At 44.8% G+C, this 20,917-nt stretch overlaps 6 non-coding genes across 6 annotated transcripts; 2 read left to right on the top strand and 4 right to left on the bottom strand.

Moving 5' to 3' along the window:
* Positions 1-4,075: 4,075 nt before the first annotated feature.
* On the bottom strand, positions 4,076-4,147 carry trnaw-cca (transfer RNA tryptophan (anticodon CCA)). The gene has a single exon. It is a non-coding gene; the product is annotated as a tRNA-Trp (tRNA).
* Positions 4,148-15,260: 11,113 nt separating this feature from the next.
* Positions 15,261-15,332, bottom strand: trnae-cuc (transfer RNA glutamic acid (anticodon CUC)). Its single transcript has one exon. It is a non-coding gene; the product is annotated as a tRNA-Glu (tRNA).
* A 2,522-nt stretch (positions 15,333-17,854) lies between these two features.
* On the top strand, positions 17,855-17,927 carry trnak-cuu (transfer RNA lysine (anticodon CUU)). The gene has a single exon. It is a non-coding gene; the product is annotated as a tRNA-Lys (tRNA).
* Positions 17,928-18,005: 78 nt separating this feature from the next.
* Positions 18,006-18,088, top strand: trnal-cag (transfer RNA leucine (anticodon CAG)). The gene has a single exon. It is a non-coding gene; the product is annotated as a tRNA-Leu (tRNA).
* A 2,065-nt stretch (positions 18,089-20,153) lies between these two features.
* Positions 20,154-20,226, bottom strand: trnav-aac (transfer RNA valine (anticodon AAC)). Its single transcript has one exon. It is a non-coding gene; the product is annotated as a tRNA-Val (tRNA).
* Positions 20,227-20,666: 440 nt separating this feature from the next.
* On the bottom strand, positions 20,667-20,740 carry trnan-guu (transfer RNA asparagine (anticodon GUU)). Its single transcript has one exon. It is a non-coding gene; the product is annotated as a tRNA-Asn (tRNA).
* Between the last annotated feature and the right edge of the window lie 177 nt (positions 20,741-20,917).

The raw sequence follows: 20,917 nt of genomic DNA, 5'->3' as shown, positions 1-20,917 counted from the left end.
AAAGGCACTCCCTGCTGGTGAGCAGAGGCAAATGCTAGAGCAAAACAGCCGTTTTCGGGCAGACACAAAAAGCTTTCAGGTTTCAGAAAGGAAAGGAGGTCTCCTGTGCCTCAGCGCCAACATGTTAAGCTGTAGGCTGTCTGTAAAGTAAAGAAAACGGCCTTGAGCTAATTTCTGCTTACTCCAAAAGCACGTTCGCTAGTTCCAACCAAAAACCTAAGGATGACTTTTATCTGATAATTGTATTGCAGTCCTCCGCTGTACGAAGGGAAGCAGCCAGGATTGCTCTCTTTGGTAAATATTCACTGTGCGCCTTTTGACACTCCCGGACTCGTGGAGTCACGTGTGCATGACCGAGACTGACTCATTTCCTGCTCAGACCGCAGCGCTGTGGCAGTGTGAGCTGCTACTTTCTCTGCACACCGTGGAGCAGTGGATATCGTGTCTAATGACAAATCAGAAGATTGTCTGGACAACTCCGAGCTGACTGGATTGTTTTTTGCCAACTGTCCATCACTTTATGACTTTAGATAGCTTGCAAACTAACCTAATTGGCATTGCTGCCTGGCAGTCTCCACCGTTCGTGCGCTTTTCACACAGCAGGGAATATATCTTTGCGAAACAACAAAATCAAAAACTTTTGCTCACTGCAGCACACCAAAAGGTTTACTGCCTGTTGACCTCTCTTTATCGAAGCTGAGGATTCATGTGGGTTCTGGATTTGCTGAAAACTGGCACCATTTTTGTTTCGGGACAATTACCTGAGGTAAATAATTGAGTGGAAAATACGAGGATCGATTCCACTCCTTCTCACATGCTCAGTGAGCGTTCTACCATTTCAGCTAACTCCGGGCGCTAAATTACGCTTCACAATAATCACTTCATACTCGCCTCCAGGCAGCGCCACGAATTGCCCCCTCCCTGAATATATTCAATACTTTGCTCCAATCCACGGTATTGAGCAACAGCAGAACGTGAAGCCACAGGAAGCGGCCTTGATCAAAATGCTGCTTATTCCAAAATCACATTCGCTACTTGGAGACGGAATTCAACCAGCAACCTAAGGGTGACTCTCCATTGTTTTCCACTATAGTCCTCTGTTCTACCAGCTGAGCGATCGAAGGGAAGCAGCAAAGATCCTTCTGTTTCTTGATTGTTCACCGTTTTAATCACCCCGACTCGTGCAGTCACGTGGGCCTGACGGAGATTTACTCGATCCCTGCCCTTCACAGTCGCTGCTTTGAACTCGCCTCCAAGCAGCTCCATGACCAGCAGAGAAATCTTGCCTTGGGTTGGCCCCTCCCTGAATACAATCAATACTTTGCTCCAATCGGCGATATCGTACATCAGCAAGTGAGCAACAGTAGAACGGGAAGCCACAGTAATGGTGAATGATGCTGAGAAGAGCCCGAGCCTGCGGAAGGCAGACGAGGTTACCGGGAAGGAACAGCCGCTCCCCGCTTGAGGGAGCAGCCAGAGCCCTCTTTGACTGATAGAAGACTTTTTGTCCTGAAAGCATTTTTTTTTTATTTATTCGTTCGTGGGGTGTGGGCGTCGCTGGCGAGGCCGGCCTTTATTGCCCATCCCTAATTGCCCTTGAGTGCGGTTTGACGTGTTGTTACTCAAAGGCACTCCCTGCTGGTGAGCAGAGGCAAATGCTCGAGCAAATCAGCAGTGTTCGGGCAGACACAAAAAGCTTTTAGGTTTGCGAAATGAAAAGAGGCCTTCTCTCCCTCAGCACCAACATGTTAATCAGTCGGCTGCCTGTAAAGTTAAGAGAACGGCCTTGAGCTCATTGCTGCTTCCTCCAAAAGCACGCTCGCTAGTTCCAACCAGAAACCTAAGGATGACTTTCTCCACGGATGCTGCCTCACTTGCTGATGATTTCCAGCATTTTCTCTTTATAATTCACATTTCCAGCATTCGCATTATTTTGCTTTTGATTGGATAAACCTCGCCCTTCTAAAACCCATCACAGAATAATCAGCAAGAGGGGCTTACAATGGCGGATGACATTACCCAGAATGCCGCGCGAGGTAGAATACGGTCTATCTCCATTCGAAGGGGCCCAGCGGGAATGCGCGTCAAGGGCCGCCGGTCGCAGAAATCAGCGCCTTGGAGAGACCCTGAGATTAAGAGTCTCATGCTCGACCGACTGAGCTAGCCGGGCCTAAGCTTTCCTAACCGCCTTATCTGTTATTGCAGCAAGCCGGAGAAAGACTCCATTTCAAATTATTGGAATTAATTCTGAGGGAAAGGATAAACTGTCACTTAGAAAGGCACGGACTAATCAAGGACAGTCAGCATGGATTTGTTATGGGGAGGTCGTGTCTGACTAACCTGATTGAATTTTTCGAGGAGGTGACAAGGAGGATCGATGAGGGTAGCGCAATTGATGTCGTCTACATGGATTTTAGCAAGGCTTTTGAAAAGTTCCCACATGGCAGATTGGTCAAAAAAGTAAAGGCCCGTGGGATCCAAGGGAATGTGGCTTGTTGGATCCAAAATTGGCTCAGTGGCAGGCAGCAAAGGGTAATGGTCGACGGGTGTATTTGTGGCTGGAAGGCTGTTTCCAGTGGGGTGCCGCAGGCCACGGTACTTGGTCCTTTGCTTTTTCTGGTATACATTAACGATTTGGACTTAAACATAGGGTGTATGATTAAGAAATTTGCGGGTGACCCAAAAATAGGCCGTGTGGTTGATAGCGAGGAGGAAAGCTGTAGACTGTGGGGGTTCACGTAATTTTCTGATAACAAAGCACTCAATCTATCTCTGATAAAATTTCGAACGAATACGTTGGTTTGATCTGGCACAGGCACGATGGGCCGAATGATCTCCTTTTGTGGACTAACATAATACGATGATACTAAGTGTTGTCTGACGGAAAAGCAACACATTCCAAATAAGAGCAGAGAGAGGAAAGCAGTCTAACAGCATAACAACACGGTGAGATATTGTATTTGTGAAGAAGAGGAGGGATTGTTTATCATGGTGGTAGTCACATAGGGTATCATTTGTGACTTTGATAAGGACCATTTCATGCTGCGACAGGGGCGGAAACCTAATTGGAGAGATTCAGCCCGGGTGCGGCCCCATCGTGCGCGGAAAGAGGGAAGAGGCGGGGGGGAGGGGTGCGTGTAAATGTCAGAGCTGGGGCTCACCGGTGGAAGCCGTATAAAAGTTTAAAACGGTACTCGCCCAACGTGGGGCTCAAACCCACTACTCTGAGAGTTTTTAAAGAAAAGGGGGAGCAGCCACTGTCTTTGTCTCTCGCTGCACTTGAAACAACACATTCCAAGTCCGAGCAGAGAGAGGACACCATTCAGTTGTCCGTTGTGTTGAATAAAATGCTGTCGGTTTCCGTAGTGTAGCGGTTATCAGGTTTGTTTTAAAACGGGGAAGTTCCCGGCTCGATCTTGGGCAGAAACGTTATGTTGGAATTTGGTCTCCAAATACATCCCGATCGATTTTCTTCTCTTGCCAAAAAGGGAGACAGTGGCTGCTCCCTCATTCTTTTTCAGCTGTATCTTTTACTTCATTAAACAGATAACTTTGAGTGATAGAAAACTGATCGACAGTGACGCTCACTTCAAGTTTTATTCCCTTTTAATCTGGAAGGATATATTGGCTTTGGAAAGGAGTTAGTAGCGTAGGATCGACAAACCTTTTCCGCCAGTGGTGGACAAGGGAACCGAACCAATCATCGACCAAGTTCTCCTGAATTCTCCAGTGCAATGGGAAACCGACCAACAAAAGCCCTTTCATTGACCGTGGAGGTTCAGACAAATTTCTGATGACGAAGCGCTCAATCTATTTCTCTTGTCTGTTTCCCGATCCTGTCTGCATCTCTGCCCTGTGTTTATCTCACGATGTGTCCACCTGCAGGTTGGTTTTTGAACGAAGACGTGTGTTTGTCTTCTGTTCGTTGCATGAAATAAATGAGGGATTCAGGTGCTTCCCTCCCTGACATTGGGGAGCCAGTGGCAGACTTCAGAGTTGGGTTCTGTTAATTGTGAAGACGCAAAGAAAACATGAATTGCAGAATTATACAAACCAGCCTTAAGGGAAAAAACTGTGACCCCGACGTGATTTGAACACGCAACCTTCTGATCTGGAGTCAGACGCGCTACCGTTGCGCCACGAGGCCTGGATGTAACACTGCGTGTTTGTTTCTATCAATGTTTGTCAAGCACCGCTTTAGAGATCCGAGATTGGTGGAATGGGTTGGCTTTCAAATCCCCGCCCACCCCCACCGGATGTCAGGCAGCATCAGAAGTCTCCTTCACCTGTCAGCGGCAGCATGGCGCTCGCTTCCATCGCCTGCTGTCAGCGGACTGCAGCAAATCCAATTACATTCATCCTGCACCCAGAATTATCACATCACAGGAAAAGGATGTGGGAAACTGCTCAAGATAATTAACAGGAGGGGAAACTTCTGAAAAACACTGAGACTTTCGGTGTTTCGACTTCGATTCGAACTGCAAAAAAGAACGTGTGAAAATATAAACTATGGGTGTGATGTTTATATATGTAGGAAACTGCTCAAAATACATAACAGGAGGGGAAACTTCTGAAAAACACGTGGACTTCCGAATGTTTGTACTTTGGTTAGAACTACAAAAAAGAACGTGTGAAAATATAAACTATGGGTGTGATGTTTATATGTAAATTGAATGTTTCTTGGCGGATTTTTCCCGTTTCTCTCGCAGCTATGGGTTGTTAATCCATCAACAATAACTTCTGCTTGATTTTAGCCCGAGTGGTTACAAAATAGCAAGTTTAATAGGTTGACTTACAACAGAGTTGCACGACAGCAGTCTTCAACATTACATTCAACAGTATTATTATTTTAATATAACTGTCTACAGGTTACATTAATGACAAGCAATCAACACAACCTGACCTGTCTTCGAATCCAGGTATATCGGACCTGACGTTAGCGGACTGCCTGTGGCAATGGACTTCTGACTGTCCCCTATTGAGAGCTCTAACATTTGAGAAGGGAGCATGCCCTATCTTTAGACGATTCGGCTGCATTGTTCTGTACGTAAGCACCACTGATCTTAACTCATGGTCGTAAACCATCCCACTTTGCTGACTCTCAGAAACCACCAAGGATTGTTTCGTGTCTTCGTGTTTATTTAGCCTTTCTCCGTCATCAGGTTTTGGATGCTTATACCAGGTTACCACAACCTGGAGTTCAGGTGTCCAGGACACTCAAGATTCTCTGGACATCAACATTTCATAATTTCTCACCACTTAAGAAATATTCTGTTTTTCTTTTCTTCCGACCAAAGTGAATAACCTCACATTTCCCCACATTATACTCCATCTGCCACCTTCTTGCCCACACACTTAAACTGTCCATATCCCTTTGCAGAATCTTTGTGTCCTCCTCACAGCTTACTTTCCCACCTAACTTTGTATCATCAGCAAACTTGGATACATTACACTCGATCCCTTCATCAAGTCATTAAAAGTCGTCCATAGGCATATAAATAGTAAACAGGTAGTAAGAGGAGGGGTAAGACCGAATAGGGACCAAAAAGGAGATCGACGCATGAAGGCATAGAACATGGCCGAGGTACGAAATGAGTATTTTGCATCTGTCTTTACCGAGGAAGAAAATGCTGCCGAAATCACAGTAAATGGGGAGGTAGTTGAGATACTGAATGGGGTGAAAATTGCTAAAGAGGAGATACTAGAAAGGCTGGCTGTACTTCAAGTTACCTGGTCCGAATGGGATGCATCCTAGGTTACTGAGGGAAGTAAGGGTGTAAATTGCAGAGGTCCCGACCATAATCTTTCAATCCTCCTTAGATACAGGGTTTGGTGCCAGAGAACTGGAGAATTGCAGATGTTACACCCTTGATCAAAAAAGGGTGTAAGGATAAACCCAGCAATTACAGGCCAGTCAGTTTAACCACGGTGGTGGGAAGCTTTTAGAAACGATAATCTGGGACAAAATTAATAGTCATTTGGACAAGTGTGGATTGATAATAAAACGCCACTGTGGATTTGTTAAAGGCAAATCGTGATTGAGTTTTGTGATGAGTTAACCAAGAGGGCTGATGAGGGCAATGTGGTTGATTTTGTGTTTGTGGCCTTTCAAAAGGCGTTTGATAAAGTGCCACAAAATAGGCTTGTCAAAAGGGGCGATAGTGGCTGCTTCCTTATTTTTTAAAAGCGCTTTCTTTTATTTCACTCAACAGATAACTTTGAGTGAGCGAAAACTGATCCACAGTGACGCTGATTTCAAGTTTATACCTTTTAATCTGAAAGGATATATTGGCCTTGGAAGGAGTGCTGCACAGATTCACCAGATTGTTACCAGGGTGCAATGCGTTAAATTATGACAAGATGTTATATAAACTAGGCTTAAAATCACACAAGTCAAACTGCAAGAACTTTTCATTTTTGATACATACTTTAATGACCTGGGCTTGGGTATACAGGGTATAATTTCAAAGTTTGCAGATGACACGAAACTCGAGAATGTCGTAAACAATGTGGTGGATAGTATCAGACTTCAGGAGGACATGGACAGCCTTGTGAAATGGGCTTTATTAATAGAGGCATAGAGTACAAAAGCAACAAAGTTATGCAAAACGTTTATAAAACACTGGTTAGGCTACAGCTGGAGTATTGTGTTCAATTCTGGGCACCACACTGTACGAAAGATGTCAAGGCCTTGGAGAGGGTGCAGAGGAGATTTACTAGAATGGTAACAGGGAGGAGGGACTTCAGTTATGTGGCGAGATTGGAGAAGCTGGGATTATCCCCTTAGAGCAGAGAAGGTTAAGGGGAGATTTGATAGAGGTGTTCAAAATTATGAAAGGTTTTGATAGAGCAAATAAGGAGAAACTGTTTCAAGTCTCTGAGATGATTCTCTTAATTACCATTAATAAACACACAACTTTCTGTTTCGCACTCAACGAAATGCTAACAAGTTTGATGAATGACTGTCGAAACTACGCTAACTTTTCTGACTTTCTTCCCTTCTCATTTTACTCACTTTATTTTAGGAGACTGCTTCGAAGTTTTCAGTGGTTATGAGACCAGGAATCTGATGCAGCCGTTGTTGAATTTGAAAGGATTGCAGCCCAATTTACACGAGACAAAGCTCGCGGCTGGAAGTTTGTGAGGAGCAAGTTCCAACAAATTGTTTCTGACCCGGGATTAAACCGGGAGTTTTTCGTGTGAGGCCAACATGATAACCATTACACCACGAAAACATCTATTTAGTTCAGCCCAGGTCAGATGGAAGTGTTAAGAGAGAAAGTGAACTGCTGACTCCCACTTCTGGGGGATATCCCAAAGCGCTTCAAAGAGGTGTAATCAAAAACATAGAATCATAGAATCACAGGAGGCCATTCGGCCCATCGTGTCTGTGCCAGCTCTTTAAACTAAATGGTGCAATTTTAAAGGGGGTGCAGGAACAGAGAGACCTGGGGGTATACGTGCACAAATCTTTGAAGGTGGCAGGACAAGTTGAATAGATTGTAAAAAAAAAAGTATTCAGAATCGGTGACTTTATTAATAGAGGCCTAGAGTACAAAAGCAAGGAACTTATGCTAAACCTTTATAAATCACTGTTTAGGCCCCAGCTGGCTACCACACAATTCTGCCCACCACACTTTAGGAAGGATGTCAAGGCCTTGGAGAGGGTGCAGAGGTGTTTTACTAGAATGGTGCCAGGGATGAGGGACTTCAGTGAGGTGTAGAGACTGCAGAAGCTGGGGTTGTTCTCCTTTGAGCAGAGAAGGTTAAGGGGAGATTTAACAGAGGTGTTCAAAATCATGAAAGGTTTTGATAGAATAAATCAGGAGAAACTATTTCCAGTGCCAGAAAGGATGGTAACCAGAGGACATAGATTTAAGGTCATTGGCAACAGAGGTGAGATGAGGAGAATGTTTTTACGCAGCGAGTTGTCATGATCTGGAATGCACTGCCTGAAAGGGTGGTGGAAACAGATTCAATAATAACATTCAAAGAGGAACTGGGTAAAAACTTGATGGGGAAAATTTTGCAGGGCTATGGAGAAAGGGAAGGGGAGTGGGTCTAATTGGATAGCTCTTTCAAAGAGTTGGCACATGCACGATGTGCCGAATGGCCTCCTTCTATGATGTTTCCATGCTGAGATTCGATGTTATGGAGGATTTTCTGATGCAGTGGATATTCGGGGCAGAGGACCAAGTGGGGATTGAGCTCGACGGCAAGTGTATACAGTTCGTTCAAAGGACTGAAGCCGATGGTTTCATTCTTCCCGTCGTTTAGCAGCAGGAAATTACTCGGCCATGCAGGCGACTTTTTTTGTCTTCATTCATGGGATGTGGGTGTCAATGGCAAGATCAGCATTTATTGCCCATCCCTAATTGCTCTTGAGAAGGTGCTGGTGAGTCGCCTTCGTGAACTGCGCCTTTCATTGACTGTGTCATTGACATTTTCTGGATGGAGAGAAACTATTTCCGCTGGTTGGGGATTCTCGGACGAGGGGCCAGACCTTTCAGGAGTGAGATTAGAAAACACTTCTATACACAAAGGGTATGTTCCCATGTTCCTATGTTCCTATGATATTATTAATATAGAATTCCGACAGGCATTTGATAAGATTCCACACAAGAGACTGTTCGCAAAAATGAAAGCGCATGAAACTTGAGTCAAATTATTGACATGGGGAGAGAATTGGTTCGCAGATAGGAGACAGAGAGTAGGGATAATGGGTACATACTCCAATTGGCAGGATGCGACTTGTGGTGTCCCCCAGGGATCTGTAACTGGGGTCTCAGCTTGTCATTATATTTATCAATGACTGAGATGAAGGAACAGAGAGTTGTATATCCAAGTTTGCTGATGACACTAAGTTAGGTGGTACAGTAAGTAGTGTGGAATGCGAGTTGAAAGTTACAAAGGGACATTGATAGATTAAGTGAGTGGGCAAAACTATGGCAGATGGAGTTCAATGTGGGGTAATCCACTTTGGACCTATGGTCAGGGTATTTTCCAAATGGTAAGAAGCTCGGAACTGTGGAGAAGCAGAGAGAATTAACGGTTCATTTACATAAATCAGTAAAAGCTAACGGACGGGTCCAAAAATAATTTAAAAGACTAACGGAGTGTTAACCTTTATCTCAGGGGGCTGGAATATAAAGAAGTGGAATGTATGTTGCAGTTATATAAAGCTCTGGTTAGCCTGCGTCTGGAGTAACTGCGTTCAGTTTTGGACACTGCACCTCAGGAAGGATAGATTGACCTTTGAGGGGGTGCAGAGCAGATTGACCAGAATGTTATCGGGGCTAAAAAGGTTAAATTATGACGACAGGCTGCGTATTCCCTCGAGTATAGAAGATTGAGGGGCGGTCTGAGCGAGATGTTTAACATGTTTAAATGATTCGATAGAATAGAGAGAGAGAGAGAATCAATTTCCTCTGGGGAATCAAGAACGAGGGGGACATAAGCTTAAAATTAGAACCATGCAACTCAGGTTCGAAATCAGGAAGCACTTTTTTACACAAAGGGCAATAGAAATCTGGAGCTCTGTCCCCCAAAAGGCTGTGGATGCTGGGGGGCAATTGAAGCTTTCAAGACTGAGATCGATAGAGTTTTGTTGGCTGAGGGTATCGAGGGATCGGGAGCAAAGGAGGGTAAATAGATTTGAGGTGCAGATCATCAATGATCTAATTGAAGGGCGGAACAGGTTCAAGGGGCTCAATGGCCTCCTCTTGTTCCCAATGGAAATGTTGAGAATATGCTTTGTTGAGGCTGTGACGTCTGGGTCAACCCCTGTCCAAACAAGGCAGGTCACATTTGGGAGTTGAATAACTTTGAAACGAACATTTTTCTTTTGTGACTTGTGCAACTTCGATCAATTGAATAGTTATGAAAGAGAATCAATGCAGTCACTCTAACTTCTGGCTATTAATCAGAACAGAGGTTTCCGTAGTGTAGCGGTTATCACCTTGTCCTGATATGCAGAAAGTCCCCGTTTCGATCATGGGCGGGAGCATTATGTTGGGGCAGGTTTTTTTTCCTCTGTGAAAACTATGGAGAAAACAGACACTTGGGGAAATGTAACATGGGGAAATGTAACATAGGAACAGGAGTAGGTCATTCAGCCCCTCGAGCCCACTCCGCCATTTGATAAGATCATGGCTGATCTGTGATCCAACTGCATATACCTGCCTTTGGCCCATATCCCTTAATACCTTCGGTTGGCAAAAAGCTATCTATCTCAGATTTAATTTTTGGACTGTGCCCCCTCGTCCTAGAATTCGCAACCAGCGGAAATAGTTTCTGCAAATCCAGAAAATGTCAATAACACAGTCAATGAAAGCTGCAGTTCACGAAGGAGGCTCCCCAGCAACTTCTCAAGAGCTATTTGGGATGGGCAATAAATGCTGACCTTGCCATTGACACCCACATCCCATGAATGAAGACAAAAAAGTCGCCTGCATGGCCGAGTAATTTCCTGCTGCTAAACGACGGGAAGAATGAAACCATCGGCTTCAGTCCTCTATGTCTTATTTGTCATTGCACACAAATACATAACACAGATACACAGAGATATAATGATAACCACCACACAGTTACACCCAAATGTATTTATAAATGTCACAGATGCAATCATACATATTTATGACAAGATATATCATATTTTAAAAATAATCAAAATAAATTTTTCAATGGCACACAGAACATAAACACTCACTTTATAAAGAAGCATGACATCCATTTATACAAATCCATAGTTTACATTTTAACACCGTCTTCTGAGCAGTCTTGAACAAATTCCACACACCGAAAGTCTCCGCGTTTTTTCAGATGCTGCCCGTCCTCTTCTGCATTTTGAGCAGTTCCTTTCCTGTGATGTGATGATTCTGGGTGCCGGGTGTGTGCCATTGTGTTTGCTGCAGACAAGCTGCCGCGGACAGGTGAAGGCTGCTTCTGAGGCTGCCTGACACCCGGTGGGAGTGGGCGGGGATTTGGGAATCTGAAATAAATGAAACAGTAAATGAGAAACGTTCATAAAGGTAAAACCCAACTCTCTACTATCTCACTTCGTGGCGCAATGGTAGCGCGTACTGACTCCAGATGAGATAGCTCAGTGTTTAAATCACATCTGGGTCGCACTTGTTCTTCGCGCTGGTAAGAGACTGAATAATACATATTGAGATCCCTTTTTCACAATAAACAGAACCCTGCTCTGAATTCTGCCTCACTAGTTCCCCAGTGTCAGGGAGAGAAGCGTCTGATTCCCTCATTTATTTATTGCAAGAAACATACACAAACGCACTTATTAATTCAAAATCAGCCTGCAGCTCCACACGCACAGAGATAAACACAGCCAGAGAGACAGGCAAACACCGGGAAATAGACAAACCGGTTTCTCAGAGAATTGCCTGTCCCTCCACGGTCGAATGTAAGGGCTTTTGTTCGAACATAAGAACATAAGAAATTGGAGCAGGAGTAGGCCAATCGGCCCCTCGAGCCTGCTCCGCCATTCAATAAGATCATGGCTGATCTGATCCCAACCACAAATCTAAAGAACACAAGAAGTCGGAGCAGGACCCGGCCACATAGCCCCTGGGCCCTCTCCGCCACCCACAGGGCATTGACCGATCCGAACTCAGCTTCATGTCCAATTTCCTGCCCGCTCCCCATAACCCCTAATTCCCTTTACTTCTAGGAAACTGTCTATTTCTGTTTTAAATTTATCTAATGATGTAGCTTCCACAGCTTCCTGGGGCAGCAAATTCCACAGACCCACTACCCTCTGAGTGAAGAAGTTTCTCCTCATCTCAGTTTTGAAAGAGTGGCCCCTTATTCTAAGATTATGCCCCCTAGTTCTAGTTTCACCCATCTTTGGGAACATCCTTACTGCATCCACCCGATCAAGACCCTTCACAATCTTATATGTTTCAATAAGATCGCCTCTCATTCTTCTGAACTCCAATGAGTAGAGTCCCAATCTACTCAACCTCTCCTCATATGTCCGCCCCCTCATCCCCGGGATTAACCGAGTGAACCTTCTTTGTACTGCCTCGAGAGCAAGTATGTCTTTTCTTAAGTATGGAGACCAAAACTGTATGCAGTATTCCAGGTGCGGTCTCACCAATACCTTATATAACTGCAGCAATACCTCCTTGTTTTTATATTCTATCCCCCTAGCAATAAAAGCCAACATTCCGTTGGCTTTCTTGATCACCTGCTGCACCTGCATACCAACTTTTTGATTTTCTTGCACTAGGACCCCCAGATCCCTTTGTACTGCAGTACTTTCCAGTCTCTCGCCATTAAGAAAATAACTTGCTCTCTGATTTTTCCTGCCAAAGTGCATAACCTCACATTTTCCAATATTATATTGCATCTGCCAAATCTCCGCCCACTCACCCAGCCTGTCTATATCCCCTTGCAGGTTTTTTATGTCCTCCTCACTCTCTACTTTCCCTCCCATCTTTGTATCATCTGCAAATTTTGATATGTTGCACTCGGTCCCCTCCTCCAAATCGTTAATATAGATTGTAAAGAGTTGGGGACCCAGCACCGACCCCTGTGGAACACCACTGGTTACTGGTTGCCAGTCCGAAAATGAACCATTTATCCCAACTCTCTGCTTCCTGTTCGATAACCAATCCTCCACCCATGCCAGAATATTACCCCCAATCCCGTGATTTTTTATCTTAAGTAATAATCTTTTATGTGGCACCTTGTCGAATGCCTTCTGGAAGTCTAAATACACTATGTCCACTGGTTCCCCTTTATCCACCCTATACGTTATATCCTCGAAGAACTCAAGCAAATTTGTCAGACATGACTTCCCCTTGTTGTTCGCTTTCGTTCCACACCTTGGAATTCAGGAGAATCTGGTACATGGTTTGTAGGACAAGGCACGGGCGCGATGGCCCGAATGGCCTGCTTCTGAGCTGTCTCCTTCTCCGACTCGAAACTCAGCCCCTCGGGGGGAGCCAGCAGCTGCCTCACTGCAATAACAGACCAAATGGAGAGATTTTAGTGGGCCCGGCTAGCTCAGTCGGTGGAGCATAAGACTCTTCGTCTTGTGGTCGTCGGTTCGAGCTCCACGTTGGGCAAATTCTGTTTTAAACTTTGACGCTGCTTTTGCAAGTGAACCCTCTGCTTGCTTGACTGTCAGTGCAAGAGACGATTCTGTCAGTGCCGCCTCGTGCGCAATGATCAAAACTATAAAAGGAGCAGAAGGTTATTCGGGGTTCAGAGACACAAACCTCTCTGATGAGCCTGAGATTTAGTCAGAGGTTGCTGCCTCCCCTACATCTCTTGCCCTCTGACGAGGGACTTGCTCCGGTTTCAATTTACAAACTGGGTGAGTTGGTGATCGGGTGTAGGAGAGCTGGTTTGTGATCTGAGCAGGAAACTCAGCGGCCCCGGGTGAGACAGAGAAAAAAAATCAGTCCAGGCCCGGCCCCAATCTGCGGATGTGGAAGAAAACACGGGAGGAGGGTGCGGTGTGAGGTCCCTGTCAAACCAACTGCCCGAACAAAGCTGGCCACAGTCACAGAATCAGAATGGCTATTTCCTGACGGGGGTGGGCGTGGCCGGTTCATGTGGAAAAGGATCCGGTCGAGAATGATCTGATTCATAATGTTAGGGGAGGGAAATTAGGGAGCTCCTTCGGAACGTTCATTACTTGAAAATGAAGACTTTCTCCGGTGTAACTTGTGTGGTTTTTGATGAATGAAATGTTTGTAAAAAGGCATCCTTGGAGAAGGATTGAGAGCTTTTAGGACGAGAGGGGAAATGAGGAGATTTTTTTCATACAGAGGGTTGTTCCGATCTGGTGGCCACTCCCTGAAAGGGTGGTGGAAGCAGCTTTCATAGGAACTTTCAAAAGGCAATTGGACAGGTACTTGAAGAGGACTGATTTGCAAGGTTATGGGGAAAAGGTTGGGTTTTTTGGACTAAATTGGACAGCTCTTTCAAAGAGTAGGCAGGGCAACACGGCCGAATGGCCTCCTTCTGTGCTGTAATATTCTATGATTCAATTCCATGATTTAAGTGTGGGACAGTAGAGATGTTGTTTAAAGAGAGGTAAAACTGTCCCAATCAGAGCAGACAGAGGTGACTGGTCGGTTCCCCTCTGCCCAGTATAAGTCACCAGCGGTTTTTTGTGTTGTAGTGGTTACCAGTTCGTTTGACACGCGAACGGCCCTGCTTTCGATCCTGGGCGGACAATTTATGTTGTAATTGCTGTTTACATTCTATATTAATGACATGGATGAGGGGACCGAGTGTAATGTATCCAAGTTTGCTGATGATACAAAGGTAGGTGGGAAAGTAAGCCGTGAGGAGGACGCAAAGGGAGGTGGACAGGTTAATTGATTGGGTAAGAAGGTGGCAGTTGGAGTATAAGGTGGGAAAATGTGAAATTGTCCACTTTGGTAGGAAGAATAGAAAAGCAGAATAGTTTTTATCAGGTGAGAGTCCAATAAATGTTGATATTCAAAGGGAGTTGGGTGTACTTGTAAACAAATCACAGAAAGTTAACATGCAGGTACAGTAAGCAATTAGGAAGAAAAATGGTATGTTGGCCTTTTTGCAAGGAGGTTGGAGTATAAGAGTAAGGAAGTCTTGCTGCAATTAAATAGGGCTTTGGTGAGAACACACCTGGAGTACTTTGATGTAGTCTACTTGGATTTTAGCAAGGCTTTTGACAAGGTCCCAATTGGCAGACTGGTCAAAAAAGATGTGATTGCACTAGAGAGGGTACAGAGGAGATTTACGAGGAGGTTGCCAGGGCTGGAGATTTTTGGCTGTGAGGAAAGATTGGAGAGGATGGGGTTGTTTTCTTTGGAACAGAGGAATCTGAGGAGTGATTTAATTGAGGTGTACAAAATTATGAAGGGCCTAGATAGAGTGGATGGGAAGGACCTATTTACCATAGCAGGGAGGTCAATAACCAGGGGGCATAGATTTAAAGTGATTGGTAGAAGGATAAGAGGGGAGCTGAGGGGAATTTTTTCACCCAGAGGGTGTTTGGGGTCTGGAACTCACTGCCTGAAAGGGTGGTATAGGCAGAATCCCTCGTTACATTTTTTTTTAAAATACTTGGATTTGCACCTGAAGTGGTGTAACCTGCAAGACGACGGACCGATTGCTGGAAAGTGGGATGAGGCTGGGTGGCTCATTTTCGGCCGGCCCGGACGCGATGGGCCGAATGGCCTCCTTCTGTGCCGTCAATTTGCGATGATTCTGCAAAAGTGGCTCGTGTTTTTTGCAAGAGCAAATTCCCTGACCGGGAATCGAACCCGGGCCGTGGCGGTGAGAGCGCCGAATCCGAACCACTGGACCACCAGGGAAAACGTGGAAAGTTGCTATTAGGTACAAATAATATTTATGGTTTAGTGACTCTGTTAGTTGCAAATGTATTTACATGAATCTGTATTATTTATTTATTTACTGGGGTGTATATACTGTAAATCTACTTCTGGCGCTGATAAGAGTCCATATAATTCCGCAATTAATGTTTCATTTGCGTTTTGACAATAACAGGTCTGTCTCACTGGTTCCCCAGTGTCAGGGAGGGAAGTGTCTGATGCCCTCTTTTATTTGATGTTACAAACAGAAGACAAACAATCGTATTCGTTCAAAATCAACCTGAAGGTGGACACACACACAGAGATAAACACAGCCAATGATATGGTCGTTATGTTGGGATTGCTGCACATGCATTACCAGGGGCGAGTTTACTGCAATGATAGACAAGAGCGGCTGAGTTTTTCATGCCCGGTTAGCTCAGTCGATAGAGTGTGAAACTCTAAATCTCAGGGGCGTAAACTCAAGCCTCATGTTGGGCGGATTCTGATTTAACCTTTTTATGTTGCTTTCAGGGGTGAACCCAAGCTCTGACTCCCCCCGACATCCCGTGCAGTGTCACCGCGAACATTGTGGCCGCGCCCGGGCTGATTTCTCTCTCTCTCACCCGGGACCGCTGAGTCTGCTGCACCGTGATCACCAACTCATCCAGTTTGTAAATTTAAATCGGAACAGGTGTCTCCCAAAGGGCAAGAGAAGTAGGGAACGCTGCAACTTCTGACAGAATCTCATTCCCATTAAAGGTTTGTGTATCTGAATCCCTAACACTTTCTGCAACTTTTAAAAGTTTTGACATTCACTGTACAGGACGCGGCACCTCGAGACTCGTCTCTGACACTCACAGTGATGCGTTGGGCTGTTTTCACTCGTAAAACAGCTTTTGTGATATTGTGATATTGTCTTAGACTCCCTCACCAGCGGAAAGGGTTTGTCTATCTCCCTTTCAAAATCCTAAAAAGCCTTCTATATTCCAGGGAATACAAGTATGTAACCGCTCCTCATAATTTAACCCTTCGAGCCCTGCTAACATTCTGGTAAATCTGGGCTGCGCTCCTTCCAAGGCCAATATACCCTTTTGGAGTAAAAGGGAATAAAATTTTAAATGAGCGTCACTGAGGATCAGTTTTCTATCACTCAAAGTTATCTGCTTAATGAAGTAAAAGATGCAGCTTACAAAGAATAAGGGAGCAGCCACTGTCTCCCTTTTTGGCAGGAGAAGAAAATCAACCTGGATGTTTATGGAGACCAAGTTCCAACCCAATGTTTCCGCCCGGGATCGAACCGGGGATTTTTCGCATGTTATCAAATGTGATAACCGCAAAACTACAGAAACCGATGGCATCGTGTTTAACGCAATGGGCAACTGAATGGTGTCCTCTCTCTGCTCGTACTTAGAATGTGTTCTTTCAAGCACAGCAAGAGATACAGACAGTGGCTGCTCCACCTTTTCTTTAAAAACTCTCAGGGTAGTGGGTTTGAGCCCCACGTTGGGCGAGTACCGTTTTAAACTGTTATGCTGCTTCCACCGGTGAGCCCCAGCTCTGACACATCCCCCACCCCCCTCCGTCTCACCGCGCACGATGGGGCCGCGCCCGGGCTGAATATCTCCAATTCGGTTTCCGCCCCAGTCGCAGCATGAAATGGTCCTTATCAAAGTCACAAATGATACTCCATGTGACTACCACCATGATAAACTATCCCTCCTCATCCTTCTCAAATACAATATCTCACCGTGCTGTTATGCTGTTAGACGAGTTTCCTCTCTCTGCTCTTGTTTGCAATGTGTTGCTTTTCCGACTGATAACACTTAGTATCATCGTATTATGTTAGTCCACAAGAGGAGATCATTCGGCCCATCGTGCCTGTGCTGGGTCAAACACACGTATTCGTTCAAAATTCGTTCAGAGATGGATTGAGTGCCTTGTTATCAGAAAATTGCCTGAACCCCCACAGTCTGCAGCTTTCCTCCTCGCTATCAACCACATGGCCTATTTTTGTGTCACCCGCAAATTTCTTAATCATGTCCCCTATGTTTCGGTCCAAATCGTTAATGTAGAGCACAAAAAGCAAAGGACCAAGTGCCGAGCCCTGCGCCACCCCACTGGAAACAGCCTTCCAGCCACAAAAACACCCGTCGACCATTACACTTTCCTTCCTGCCACTGAGCTAATTTTGGATCCAACAAGCCACATTCCCTTGGATCCCATGGTCCTTTCCTTTTTGGACCAATCTGCCATGTGGGAATTTTTCAAAAGCTTTGCTAAAATCCATGTCGACGACATCAATTGCGCTACCCTCATCGATCCTTCTTATCACCTCCTCGAAAAATTCAATCAGGTTAGTCAGACACAACTTCCCCTTAATAAATCCATGCTGACTGTCCTTGATTCGTCCGGGCCTTTCGAAGTGACAGTTCATCCTGTCCCTCAGAATTGATTCCAATAATTTGAAATGGAGTCTTTCTCCTGCTTGCTGCAATAACAGATAAGGTGATTCAAGGAAGCAAGCCCGGCTAGCTCAGTCGGTAGAGCATGAGACTCTTAATCTCAGGGTCGTGGGTTCGAGTCCCACGTTGGGCGAGTATCATTTTAAACTTTTATGTTGCGTTCACTGGCCAACGGTGCAGAATTGATGCAGAATGAAACATTAAATTTGTAGTCAGGATGGCCGAGCGGTCAAAGGCGCTGCGTTCAGGTCGCAGTCTCTTCTGGAGGCGTGGGTTCGAATCCCACTTCTGACAATCCTTATTTTTACGAAGACGTGAAAATATTTTATTTGTGGATTGTGCTGCAGCTGATTTTTCGACCAAGTTGATTTACTCCTCCCACAAAAGCAACTGGCTTTGTGATGGAATTGTGACTTGAGAAGTTTCAAACGGTGAAATGTTTGACATATTAATGACCTGGACAAAGAAATAGAACAACAGTGGGAAACATTTAAAACGGTGATCAATAGAGTCCAGGAGAAATATATCCCACTAAAAAGCAAGAACAAACCAGCCAGAAATGACACACCAGGGAAGAATAAAGAAACAAGGGCAAAATTGAAACTGAAGAAAAAGGCACACACTAGACAATAAAGGAGAGAGGGGAATGTGAAAAGACTGGGAAAGAAGTCGAAAGAACTATTAGAAAGGCAAAAAGGAATATCAAAAAAAGAAAAGTATTCTGGACACATCAACAGCCAAAGAAAATTTCGGATAGGAATAGGGCCACTAAGGGATACACACGACAAACTCACAGGAAATGACAGCGAAATGGCAGAAATATTAAATAATCACTTTGCATCAGTCTTTACCAGCGAGACGAGTATTGTGGGCGTGACAGTAGAAGAAGAGATCAAAAAGATATGTAAAGACATTTAAGATCGAAAGGGGGAGATAATTGATAAACTAATCAATCTTGGAGAGGAAATTTCCAGTTAGGAGCCTAACCAGAGTTTCAAACCGCTCAGCCACACTAATTTCCGTATTACTGTTCAGGAGCTTATTTCACAGGGACACGATTACTGCGCTCCATTTAGGGAGGCTACGTGAAAGGCGGAAATTGATCTATTAATAGAATCATAGAATAAGATAGCGCCATTCGGCCCATCGTGCCTGTGTCAGCTCTCTGAAAGAGCTGTCCAGTTAGTCTCACTCGCCTGCTGTTTCCCCATAGCCCTGAAAATGTTTCCATCCAAGCGTTTATCCAATTCCCTTTTGAAAACTGTGAGTTAAGAAAAACAATATTGAAAGGGGTGCTGGGGCCTCTGCAGCGTCGATGTAGAGTGTGTGATGATTGAAGTTATCAAGATGGTTGCTTTACACATGGTATGTTGTGCTATCATCCTGAAATATCTTCAATATCCAATACAAATTGAATTGCAAACCTGACGGACCAACACTGGAAAACAAATCACGAGTGAACGCAAATCATCTCGGACCCGTTTTTAGCCTCACGGCACTTTAAATAAAGTGAAATAACTTTGCATTGAAAGGATTTGGAACTTGCGTCTGTGCCTTTATCTGTTCCATTTCTTAAAGTTGCTGGCGTCTGATGATGGACACGCCTCTGCTCCCTCCATTGCACAAGAAAGGAGGTGTTTGACGTTGACTGCACCTGTTGGTTATGAGCTCATCCTTTACATTGAGTGGGTTCGCGTCCTTTAAACGGCGTCAACTTTTGCCCAGCGGTGAACTTCGCAGCAAACAAGTTCATCACCGTCTCACCGCGGGCACTGACTGACACGTTTATCGTTATTTCTTTCAGACCGAAATAAATAGGAACCGTGATTTTAAATTTGCACTAAGTGATTTTTAGGTCGTCGCCTTTAAATGTTTCAAAGGCGAATCCGAATTTATGATAGTCTGGCCATTTCACCAGCCGTGTTGAAAACAGAACATGTCTCTAACTTTCGCGTCTTTTTTCGAAAGGCAAAAAACATATTTCCCATGACCTCTGAAGGATGGGCAAGTACATTTCAGAAATCAGAAGCAAGTTAACCAGCCTTTTAATCCGGAGTCAGACCTTTGCGCCACGCACTCTGAAGACAGGATCCTGGATGTTATTATATTTTTGAATGTTTCTGAAACACCGTTTCATATCTTGGTTGAATGGATGAGTCTTATCAAATCTCCGCCAGGTCCCACCGGGTGTGAGACAGTATTGGAAGCAGCCTTCACCCCCAATATCACGCTGGCTTTCATCGCCTGCTCTCAGCGGACTGCATTAACAGAGCTGGGAGATATGGACTTTGTTCACATTTAATTAGCAATGTGAATCGTTAAACATTTAATCATTTTTAATGGGGACAAGGTTTCAAAATATTTCCGCCCGGTTTCGAACCGGGGACTTTTCGCGTGTTAGGCGAACGTGATAACCACTACACTACGGAAACCTGATATCTGCGACCTCGTGTTAGGGATATAACCCCTCAGCCAAACTAATTTCCGTATTACTGTACAGGAGCTGATTTCACAGGGATACATTTACTGCGCTGTATTTCGGAAGGCTGCAGAGAAGGATCGGTGGCGATGGTCAGGCAGGGAATCCCAGAGCATCGCGCCCACACAAACATTTCACTGTTTTTTTTGCATGTGCCTGATATCCGATGGCAGTGTAAATTATGGCGAATCAGGCATGCTCAGATGACATTGTTCACAGAGTGTTTTCTTGCAGCCAAATCACACATTAGAAAACTTGAAATGAGATGAAGAGATCGCAGCCATTTAAAGTGCTCACAGTTACTGCAGATCAGGAATCGAAACTTGGCACCGGCTTCAGGGCCATCAGAATGAGGCAATGAATCCAAAAGTGGGAAGAAAAAGGTGCGATTTCCGTCCCTGGGTGGGCTCGAACCACCAACCTTTCGGTTAACAGCAGAACGCGCTAACCGATTGCGCCACAGAGACCGTCTGTTTTTTTTTCTTGCAAGATACACTAAAGCAGCGTGTCACCTACCCAAAGTTACATGTTGCAGCCACAGAAATGCAATTGTCCACTATCAGTGTTACTTTTCCAGAAATAAAGGATGGGACATTGTTTGTGGAAACATGGGAACGGTCTGGTCTCGCTCACAGCGTCGATAT

This window comes from Heptranchias perlo, unplaced genomic scaffold (assembly GCF_035084215.1).
Source record: "Heptranchias perlo isolate sHepPer1 unplaced genomic scaffold, sHepPer1.hap1 HAP1_SCAFFOLD_147, whole genome shotgun sequence".
Taxonomy (NCBI): Eukaryota; Metazoa; Chordata; class Chondrichthyes; order Hexanchiformes; family Hexanchidae; genus Heptranchias; species Heptranchias perlo.
Note: the sequence above shows the minus strand (reverse complement) of the source record. Positions and strands in the feature narration are given on the sequence as shown.